Source organism: Ictalurus furcatus, chromosome 25 (assembly GCF_023375685.1).
Source record: "Ictalurus furcatus strain D&B chromosome 25, Billie_1.0, whole genome shotgun sequence".
Lineage (NCBI taxonomy): Eukaryota > Metazoa > Chordata > Actinopteri > Siluriformes > Ictaluridae > Ictalurus > Ictalurus furcatus.
The window spans coordinates 18554879-18566320 of NC_071279.1; the positions used below are offsets into that span (position 1 = coordinate 18554879).

The 11442-nt window shown below is 39.8% G+C and overlaps 2 long non-coding RNA genes across 4 annotated transcripts; one reads left to right on the forward strand and one right to left on the reverse strand.

Annotated features, from left to right (window-relative positions):
- Positions 1 to 4133: 4133 nt before the first annotated feature.
- Positions 4134 to 11231, reverse strand: LOC128600942 (uncharacterized). 3 transcript variants are annotated; one of them, XR_008384630.1, is made up of 4 exons: positions 10470 to 11231; positions 10075 to 10197; positions 4716 to 4819; positions 4134 to 4584 (listed from the first exon to the last, which is right to left on the reverse strand). It is a non-coding gene; the product is annotated as an uncharacterized LOC128600942 (long non-coding RNA). The 3 variants fall into 3 exon arrangements; XR_008384629.1 differs by having other exon boundaries at positions 4134 to 4587; XR_008384631.1 differs by lacking the exons at positions 4134 to 4584; positions 4716 to 4819 and adding an exon at positions 9350 to 9593.
- On the forward strand, positions 5267 to 6161 carry LOC128600943 (uncharacterized). Its single transcript, XR_008384632.1, has 3 exons — positions 5267 to 5345; positions 5447 to 5594; positions 6101 to 6161. It is a non-coding gene; the product is annotated as an uncharacterized LOC128600943 (long non-coding RNA).
- Positions 11232 to 11442: the final 211 nt, after the last annotated feature.

An 11442-nucleotide genomic window follows, 5' to 3' on the forward strand; every position in this document is an offset into this window, starting at 1 on the left:
TGCGATTGGCTGGAAGGTGTGCTAGTTTCTCATGTCGGGACGCTTCATGGATCCGGTCCATATTTCACCGACAGTTCGAAATCAATGCACATTATCAGTGCTGTGTAACCATGACGACGAGCATTAATGACAGTTTTGTTATCACGCCACTAAAATGACAACAATAAATAACAAGAAAGACACGAGTTTTTAAAATTTTTTTTTTTTTTTAGCTATAACGCACAGAAACGTTAGGTAACGCGCTCTGAGATGTAACCATAGCAACAGCTACAGTATAGTATAATGATCCCGGTTGATATGGATTGAAACGTTAGCTAAATATAACGATAACACGTTGCTATTTTAATAATACGTAAGAAAAGCTGTGGTGTAAGCAACATAATGCCATAAAGCGTCTTAAGCGCATCTTATTATTATTATTATTATTATATTTCTTCACTGGAATTAATTACATTCTTAAAATGTCCTTTCTTTGCCGTCACCACATTTATTAATTTACCGCTAATTTCTGGTATGTTGGGGACATTTTATTCAGTAAAGCTAAGAATACATTTATTAATTATAATCAGACACACACACACACACAAACAGTTATACTTTACTCGACCTCTGCATCATTAGAGTGACTTAACCACATTATAACCACGTCATGAACAACACCCTCATATGTTTACATCCAGTGACGCAACAGTGTCATAGTAACGTTAACATACAACGTATAACGCCGCGACATCTTACATCATCTTTTTGCCAACGTTACCCTATGTAGCACTTTTACAGCAGTTATAAAGCCATCCTAAGGTATTCCAGACCACAGCCGAATGCAAACGCTCGCTTCTGATTGGCTGGCCGGTGCGACCATAGTCATGATACTTTGTAGCCATGACAACAAGCATCAACACTTTTGCTGAATGCATTAACAAACATGAAGGATGTGGATTTGCATACATGTCAGCTTATGTACGGTTTCCATTGATGCACTGTGGCATGTTTATAGCCGTTATAAATACAATTTCAATCTAGTTGGTGTGTTTAAAGTAGATATAAAGCTGTCATAAGATATTCTACAGCACGGCCAAATGGCAATACTCGTCTCTGATTGGCTGTGTAGTTGTAACTAAGCTTTCATTCAGCGGGGTTATAGGAGTTCATCGTGGGAAGACTGGATCCGGCAGGATGTGAAACTTTCGTACATTTCTTGCGTACAGAACGTGAGATGCGTGTGGTGCAGACTGCACACTGATTAGTTATTTTTGTCCTTTTTTCCTTTGGAGCACGATGACTCATTCTTCATTGAGGTTCTCGTTAAAGCACCAAGACGCTCGGCTCAGCCGCTTCGCAATTACACAGTACGGGCGCTGGCTGAAATGCGAAAATCTTGCCAGACAGTCCACCTCACAATTTTACACCATTAATATATAACCTACTGCGTGGACTTAAACAAATGACACACTTCCGTTTATCACCTCGGCACGAACCGGTAGCTGGAGACGGACGCAAGTGCAGGTCGTTCATCGTGGAAAGTACGAACAGAACAGTAACTACCGATATGAGGTAAGAAACATGCACACTACCGTATAAGCGAGAACATGGAGGACTCGCAACAAACCACAAACTTGACCAATAAATCCGGAACTGAAACAGTGGTGCTAACAAGACATAATGAGACACAGGTGAGCATGATTAGTGAGGCATGTGACCTGGTCATGTGACATGCAACATACTCTAGACTCATCGTCGTCCATCTTACAGCTCTCGCTACATCGTCGCAGCTTTGCACAAGTGATGAACGTTTCCGCAATTACAGAGAGAAAGCATTTGATCTTATATTATAACAAACGAACGAGAAACGTTTTAGCAAGTGGACCGGCGTAACGGATTTAAAAAAACAAAAAACGAAGTGAGTCTCAATTCGCGTGCTCGCGGACTATTTATGCCGTTTTGTCGTATAAATAGTGCGAGCGGTGTGAAAATTCCAAATAGGAAAAAAGTACACTTTAAATACCCACTGTTTACGTTCTAGTGTTTGAGCAACTCATTGTCAGGTGACTGTGTATTCGTGTGTTCCACAGCACAGCCATGCTCTAGTCTGCCGGTTTACTTGTGCTCCAGTGTTTATGTTCTTAGTTCACGCTTTAGTCGTTTTCTCTCTCACGTTTTCTCGTACTTGCACCCGCTGCCTCGTCAATGACGTGACGCTGGAAGACCTTTGAAAACGCGCCGGAAAAGTCTCTATGTGCAAAAGATGACTGCGGACCTCACGTTCTGGATATGAAAGCAAAATGTCCAAAAAAAAAAAAAAAATTAATTCAATAACAAGCCTTCAGAAAGATTCGTCACGTGCTAGTAGCTAACGAGTAACGTGGCAAGGTAATAAAGTTACAATCGAAGGCTTATCGTAAGGTTTCTGTGCGCTGTGCAGTAAATGTCGTGTATAAATAGCTAAATAAAGGAAGCAGTATGATGTAGAGCGCTCTGCACCCTAGAGCACTCAGTTTCATCTAATGAAACTGAAAAGTGCAGAACGTACTTTTCAGGGCCTTATTAAAGTTTTTTTTTTGTTGTTGTCTAAAAATAACATTTCCTGATCCAATTTGAAGAATAAAATAATATCGTTTTGGTGAAAATCCCATTTGGTTAGTGTTAGCTCAGCGGTATGGGAAGTGGATAAGACGTTGGACTTCTGACCAGAAGGTCATGAGGTCAAATCCCAGCACTGCCAAGCTGCCGCTGCCGGGCCCCTGAGCAAGGCCCTTACCCCTCTCCTGCTCAGTTGTATAAATGAGATAATAAGTTGCTCTGGATGAGGGCGTCTGCTGAATGCTGCTGTAATGTAATGGTTGCCGAGCAAGAGGTTATCAAAATAGTTTTTTTTGACTGGCAGCTAGCGACTGCGCTCTCCGTCTCCGGGGCTCCTGACCAGCCGACCTCATTAGAGATAATTAGTCGGTTTTCCTAACGCGGAGTGAGACTGAATATCCACACAAAGTCGCGTCCTTCACGTTCTGCTTCCTGTGGGTCGTTCCTGCAGTGCAGCTGGTGCTCGTTTCAGTTCTTTGTAAAAGTCTGACGAACTGTTGATCGTTTTTGCACGTAAAGCATAACATTACACTTAAAGTAACGTTATGTTTCTTTACACTGTTCTGATTCAGCCAGCGCTGAGACGTCTCTGTGTAAAGCCTTCCTGCTGCTCGTTCTATTTATATTCTGACCATTTATTCAAACGCGCTCATCACACTGCTTTACTAGGAAACGCTACAGAGCATCAATTTGTTCTTATGGGCAGAAGAAAATAAAGTAATTCTTCTCATTTTGATATATTATATATATGTATATGAAAAAAAGTGCTAACAGACTCATTAAGCACCTACAGAGTGAATTAATATGACTGAAGGGTTTGAGGAAGCTTATTTCCAGCAGTGGAAAACAAATTCATGTAATTTAACAAGTCTTAATGAACGGGATCACGTGCCGTAGAAGCTTGGAATAACAACAAATAATTCGACAATTAGATAATTGCGGTTTACGAGATGGAGCACACGGATTGTTATGTCTTTGGTACGAATTATCAAGTGTTAAGTTGCTTTACAGCAAAGGTATTTTTGCACGTCCTTTAAGTTACTGTCCACTCTGTAGTGTCATATATATATATAAATATAAGATGCTCTATAAATCACAATTAGAGAGAGAGAGAGAGAGAGAGAGAGAGAGAGAGAGAGAGAGAGAGAGAGAGAGAGAGAGAGAGAGAGAGTGTTGAATGTTAGGCAGACAAGAAGATGATGGCTGTTGAAGTCAGAGAGAAAGAAAGGAGAAGACTAAACTAAAAAAATCCACTTGTACGGGCTTTTATCTGAAAAGAAATGTGTAAAATCCAAAATAATAATAATAATAATAATAATAATAATAAATACTAATAACAATAACAAACAACAACAACAACAACAACAACAACCATAACAACCATAATAATAATAAATAATAATAATAAAATATATTAATAAAATATTATTATTATTATTATTATTATGGTTGTTGTTGTTGTTGTTGTTGTTGTTATTATTATTATTATTATTAACAACAACAACAACCAACAACAACCAACAACAACAATTTAATAAAGGAAAAAAGCCACATTGTGCTACATAAACTGTGTTATTAAAAAAGTATGAAACATTTTATATTTATGTCATATTAAGACAAAACTCTTACATTTGATTTAGAATTCATGAAAAATTGTTGGTAAATGCTTCAATTTATACAGAGATTATAAAATGACCCTAAATGTAATTGTTATGACCACTGGAAGGTCCAAAGAGCACCAGCTACCAGACATGACCTTTATCGGTTGACTGAAATGATCAAAAACGACGAAACTTCCGTACCGTCTAAACTTTTTATTCCTCAGTTGGATCTCTCAGCGTTCGCTCCAGCGCTCCGCTTTAGATGGACGCTGAACACACCGAAGCTTTTTTCCCTTTTCCTCTTCCTGGGGTTTAGTATGGACGAGGCACACGCTGCACACCTCAGCTTCTTTCCCAGTTGGCTCCAGAAGTTTTTCTGCCTGAGGCGAGACTTTTTTCAGAGCTGCTAAAGTAGAAGGTGTTCACAGAATTTAGCATCGCAGTCGAGGGCGAGCGTGCTGTAACCCGAGGCGAAAACGTCTTGATTAGCTTAGCGGGGAATTCAGAGTGCTTAATGATTTTTCTGATACTCACATGTAGATGTACAGCTCACATCTCACATCTTTTACTCCCTGATATTTACATCTAGACGTCTTCTACAGCTTAGAACACGGCACGTCTGGGGGCAGACCACCAAACTGTTAAGTGAGCACAATTATTGGAACAGATTATTACTGCTGAAAAAAACAAACAACTTTATTTTATGGCTAAAATATATTTGGTGTCAATTATTTAGATGTTTTTAATAAATATAGTACAGTAATTACTGTACGTGGTTTAGGTCTGAAATTGCATGAGGATATCAATTTTTACGAGGATATTATTTTATTATTGTTTTATGTTTATAAATTTAATACAATATAGCAATTACTGCACGTAGTTTAACTCACATGAATTGTTATAAAAAAAAATCCTAGATAAATATATATATATTTTTAAAAAAGAATAATAATTTGGATAGCAACATGTGACTTCAGAGCTAAACTGTCCTTTTCCATATATATATTTTTTCTATTTATATCAACAAATAAAGTGTATAAATTCCATTTTTTCCGGGCCGTGTGCTGAACCCGTCAACGTCAGCCGTGCTGGATTGGGCGTGTCAGGAGCAACACCTAATCGAGTCATAAAAATCATGATAGTGGACTATATATTATTGGAGTGGTGATTTATTATCTTATCCATTTCTAAAAACAGCCTTGATTTAATAGGTTACGAGGGTAGACAGTATTTTATGCCATGAGATTTTTGTTTATCCCTACCAGTCAACGCTCCGAGGCCGCTCTCCTGCTCGGAAGAGGAAGCAGAGGACGAGATTACGCCAGCCGGGATCGCATCAAACACAAAGTGTACAAGAACACCTGAAGTCATGTACTGAAATAATACTCTCACACTCACACACACATACACAAGGTAAGTCTATATGATGCAACGGTGCAAGTTTTCACACACATCACAAGTCTCTCGGAGGATTTACACCATCGTCATCCATCGTTCTTCCTGTTAGTTTCCTACGTGACGTTTATCTCAGGACTTGACGACTAGCACGGCGCTTCCTGCTCACACGGCGTGAAACCAGCGCTAACAACGCGCCATAATTAAAAAACAGCGTTAATCCATGTGCGTGTTCAACACGACGGCCCATCATGCACCTCTCCAGGACGATTCAACCTGAGGGATGTTTACTAATGCTTCTCTCGTCATCGTGATAATTAATAGCGCGCCGAACACCCGACCCAGACATTAAATATTAAAGTGGACGTGTCTTAAACAGCTGCTACTGTAAACAACGTGTCTAATAATGGCTCAGGAAGCGCAGCTGTTCTCTCTCATTAATACCGCGCAATAAATGTTCACAGCACAGAGATTTGTGAGCCACTGTTGTTCGTCTCTTCTCATTAATGTTTTCTTTTCTCAAGCTAACACGGAGAACGGATGAAAAGAAGAGAGTTACGGGTGGTGAATTCCATCCCGTCCGCCATGTTGAAGACGTTCAGGGACCAGTTGGACCAGCAGAACGCACGCTTGATTGTACAGTACGTCAGGTCGATCCTAACGCAGTAGTAGCAGTGTAAAGTGATCATAGATCATAATGCTATTGTGCAGATTTACATATTTCACCATCGAGAGCCAATCAGAAGCATGATCCGGCATAAACAGGAAGTGAGCAGGGTTAGCGGGTCATGTCTGTGACCTACAGCAAACCGAGTCCATGGCATGTCGTAATTCCTGTACTCATGAGATTCCGACTTGTGCAAAGCGTTCACGTCGTCGCAGAGCTCGTAATTACGACTTGTAAAGTCGGAATTTTCCGATAAACATTTAAAACATGTTATTGGTACCTGATGTTTAGCGACAATATAAAAACGTGATTTGATGTTGTAATTATGTATTCTTCAGTCGTCAACACGGATACATTTTAGCGTATAGAAACGCACAATTCCGAGGACGAGGACGTGAACGGCACCGCGTAGAACGTCCGCGTTTTCATCTAGTGATCGTCACAGTCGCTCTGACAGGCCGCGAATGCAGCGATATTTAGTTTGATTTCTTTAAGCTATAAAATAATACAAGTTGAATGTAAATGTATTGGACTCTTACGGCAGGATAGCTGGCGTGAAATCGTTACGCCATTCTGCAGGTCGTCATGGAAACCTGCCCGACAAGGTTGTTTACCTAGTGTCGTTTTTAAATCCTCCAGATGTACAAAAAAGGTACGCAGATGAAGCACATGCCGATAATGTTTTTGGAGAAAATCCTTACCGACTCCCGATAACTTGGACAGGAGTGCTGGCACGGTCGATGTGGTTTGGTTTACTCCAATCAGGCATCTTCTTTTTCATTATTATTTTTTTTAAATTTCCAGATATTTCAGGTTTACACACAAAGACTCTTTGATGCTGACATTTTCCTCCTCCCCCCAAAAATAAAATAAATAAATAACTCCTCTTAGATGCTCACCCTATCTCAGGGGGATGAAAAAACGGGGAGGCGGCACCACTTATCTGAGTGGATCAGACAGAGCGGGGATTGGTGGCCTCTTTCTCAGCTCGGAGTGCTTAGAGCAGATAAAACGTTTCGGCCTCTTCTTCCGATTATCTTGGCACTGAGGAAAGCCTCCTCCGCTCTCTACTGTCACAGCCGGAGCACTTTATCTTCTCTAAGTCATTTATTTCCCAGATGAAATCACGAGGGCTGGCCGTTGCCAAAAGCGCCGGGAGAATTTACAGGGACGTACAGTAGGAGGGGGTGTGAGAGTGCCGTAGAGAGAGAGAGAGAGAGAGAGAGCGCGAGAGAGCGAGAGATGATGGGTGTTTGTGTTACATTAGAAGTGCAGTTCGTTCACAAAGATGCCGTCTAAAAGTACCAGTAAGAGTCCACAAATAAACAAACAAACAAAACGGGGCTGTATTTACGTGAGGAAAGTTCCTCGTATTCAGAACCGGGTTATGCGCTGGTTTTCTGGAAGCGCCATTCCCATTATATAATCCTGCGTGAAGTTTGCACCTCCAAGGTTGCCAAATGTTTCTTAATTCAAAGTGTCCGAGACAGGGTTTGCCCACTAGCTTCCAGAACACAACTCGCATTTAAACCCCAAAACATTCAGGGATAGAAAATACGGACTGAAGTAATAGGAAATAGCTTTTTTTTCCCCCTCTCTCGCAGTCAATGAATCATATTCAAGGTTTTTTTTTTTTTTGGTCCAAGTTTGCCCGAACACGCAAGGAATGTAACTCCGGTGACTCAGTACTGTAGATCTTACGGCGCATGAATATGCAACGTAAACAACAGTAAATATAAAAGTGCAGTAACTCCTTCTAAAGTGTAAATGTAACATGTGCCAGAGTGCAAACTGGGAAATACCATAAATATTCTTTATGTATAATATACTCGTACATTCCCTGACCACTTTATTAGGAACAAACGTACATCTGATTATTCATGAAGTCCTCTAATCAGCCAATCACGTGGCAGCAGTAGAATGCATAAAAGCATGCGGATACAGATGAAGATCAGAATGGGGAAATAATCTCCGTGATCTCTTTAGCACTGGCATGATTGCCGGTGCCAGATGGGCTGCCGTGAGTATTTCAGAAATCTCCTGATTTTTAGCCCCTAGAGTTTATGCAGAATGATGCCAAAAACAAAAAAAACATCCAGCGGGCGGCGGTTCTGTATACGGAAACGCTTTGTTTGATGACCAGACTTCGCAGGGAGGATATGAAAACTCCAACGACCAGTCTGTGCAACCGTGGTGAGCAGAAAAGCATCTCAGATCTTGAGCAACATATAATGCTGTACAAGAGCAGGAGGTCACATCAGGTTCCAGGGATCTGCGGCTACACTGAGGACAGACTCGCTGAAACTGATCAGACGGAGATTGGAAAAAAAAAAAAAAAAAAAAAAAAAAAAAGTCACCTGGTCTTTCATGTGGAACTTTTTTGTGCGTCTAGTTGTTTTGACGCACTTGCCACAAGGAAGATGTCCATATAAGGAGTGTCAGATGAGCGGTGCTGACGATGCAGTATGATGTAAAGCAATTTAAAAATAAAAGAGAAATGAATCAGACAGGTCCCTAAAAGCTTGCTCCAACTCTCCGGTGTATAAAAGTGACCGAAGAGGCGTGAAACTAACATTTCTAAAATGCATTTGCGTGGTCACATGGTCACTGCTGCAGCTCACGCTGCGCTCTTTCCATCCCTCAGCCTCTCGCCATTTACTTTCTATTCCTTTATCAAAACTTTCCACATTTATTTGCTCCATTAAAGCAGCTGATAAGACTGCGGGAATGTGCCGAGTGCGATTTCAATGTTTATCTCCGAGTGTTAATCCGTTCACGTCATTCTGCCTGCTTTTAACTCGCTGATAAAACGCCTCCGATGCTTTAAAACGCGTCCATCATAAAAAAAAACCAACAAAAAAAACAATTCAGTGTTGTTGTGTTTATATTCCACATTAAAAAAACAAAAAACAAAAACAAAACGGCTGAATCCTTTTTGTCCTTGATGTACAGATACGAGATACGGACAAGTTCACCTCCTGAGTAAACTGCTTTTCTGTACTGATGCACTTTTTTATTGTTTTGCTTTTGAATTGTTGTTAGATTGAAAAACAAACACGTGACGTGACATGACGTGACAGCAACGTGACTCATACTCTGACATGTGACGCTGAATAAAACACTGTCATGCCGTTATAGGAAATGAATCTCATCTTATACAACTATTATTTTTTATTTAAAAACAAAAGGCACATTGTAATTTTTATCCGTTTATGGTTACGGGTAAATGTTGTGGAATGACCATGAAACAGGTTCTCGCTTACATCACACTGTAGCAGCTATAAACATTCGTTCCGTCACCAGCTTGTCTCTGTTACAACGCGCTGACACTGGAGACTCCTTCCATAAATCTTAAACATAGCATATTAATATTTAATATTAATTTTCCCCAGGCATTTTTATTTTTTTTTTCACTCAATAATGTTGGGTATACGCAATGTATTTCTGCTTGCGTTGCCAGAAATGTGTGAAAAATGTGTCACAAATTGAAAAATCCTTCATACCGTTGGTTTGTTGTTTGGTTAATTTGATCATTTAATTAATTTTAGACAAATTCATGCATTTTTTTTATTTTTAAATGGGTTATTTTGTAGTCAGTGACTACTTGAGGATTTAACCTGTGGGTTGAAAATACTCCCCAATCTGGCAACCCGGATTTCTACAGAACCACGTTTGTTAGCTTTCTTTATTGCAGATTTGCCCGTCGTGATAGGACTGCAGAGTCTGAAGACGGACATGAAGGACTGATGGTTATTTCTTGTTTATTTACCGACCACAGAGACCGCAGTTCCGCCTTCTCGTTTCCTATTGGCTCAAAGATCAAACGTTCACCTGGATAAAGCTGGCGTTGTGTGAAAGTAACCGCTGCCAGAACACGGGTCCCGCGTCCTTTCCCCTTCAGTCAATCAGCTTTTCCATAGAGGGAACTGTTGTTTGGTCTGAGTGCTGTTTTAGCTAAAAAAGGAAGAAATATATATATTTTTTTGTGGTACAGATCAAACGTAATTCTTGGCACCTCTGTCTACATCACTTGTGATGGTAAAATACCCATGAGTCCTTCCAGAGCGATTAGAAGAAGCGATAAGAAACAAAGCCTCAGTTTTTATCACCTGTCCTAACTAGATGTTCTGGAGGAACTGGTTCTGCTACTGATTAACAATTAAATAACAGTTCAAATGTGACCTCACTAATTGATAGGATATAATAATAATAATATTAATAATAACCCAGCCTCGAGTCCTCAGCCTGGATAATCCCGTGAGCTAATAGCGGGTCAGGCGCGCAGGATGATGAGCGGCGTGCAGGTCATTACCAGAACACGCTCAATAAACCAATAAAGCAGGCAGTGCCGAAATCCTCCCTTTATCCCATTACACAGGACTGAGATTTCACACACTGACGACGTGCATGAGCAGATCAGACTCGGCCTCGCAGCCCTGCGTCTCTTCAACTTACAGCAAGCACTCACGGAAAAGATAGATAAGCAGGGCCTGTTTTTCCACTCGCAGCAAAATGTAATAGAACGTTTAAGACCAGCACTTATCGTCATGGAAACCGCACGTCAAAATCATTACACACATGATTATAAATGATAAACAAACAAACATGCAAAAACAAATAAATAAAACATGGTACACAAGTATATTGTTCCCCGAGTCAAATTTCCACTACATATTAGTTTTATTTTTGTTCTTTTTGAAGAAAGAAAGAAAGAAAGAAAGAAAGAAAGAACTAGTCAAATGTATTTTTTGATTTGTTCCACACATTATAAACAAAATAAACAAATAAATGAAAATATGTTCCTAGTCAATTTTTTTTTTAAAAAATTTAGATTAAAAAAAAAAAAGATTTTTTAAAAATTCTCATTTTCTTTTTGAAATATAAACAATGCCCCTGAGAAGTCACATGTATTATTTAGTCATTTTTGTGCAACACACCATAAAGAAAACGTGTTCCAAATTTCAACTCTATTTTCCCCCTGCTTTGTGCAACACACACACACAAAAACAATAAAGGCAGCATCAGTTTAACCATTTAGCTGTAAAAATTCTTAAAATATATATTATATTTTTAAAAATCCAATATTTGGATCTAGTTGTCCAACATTTAGCATGCTAGACCAGTTTTGAGAGCTGATTTGGCAGATTTCTGAAACAGAGCCTTAATCGCTGATCGCGTGTAGTGATCACGCGTTTCAGC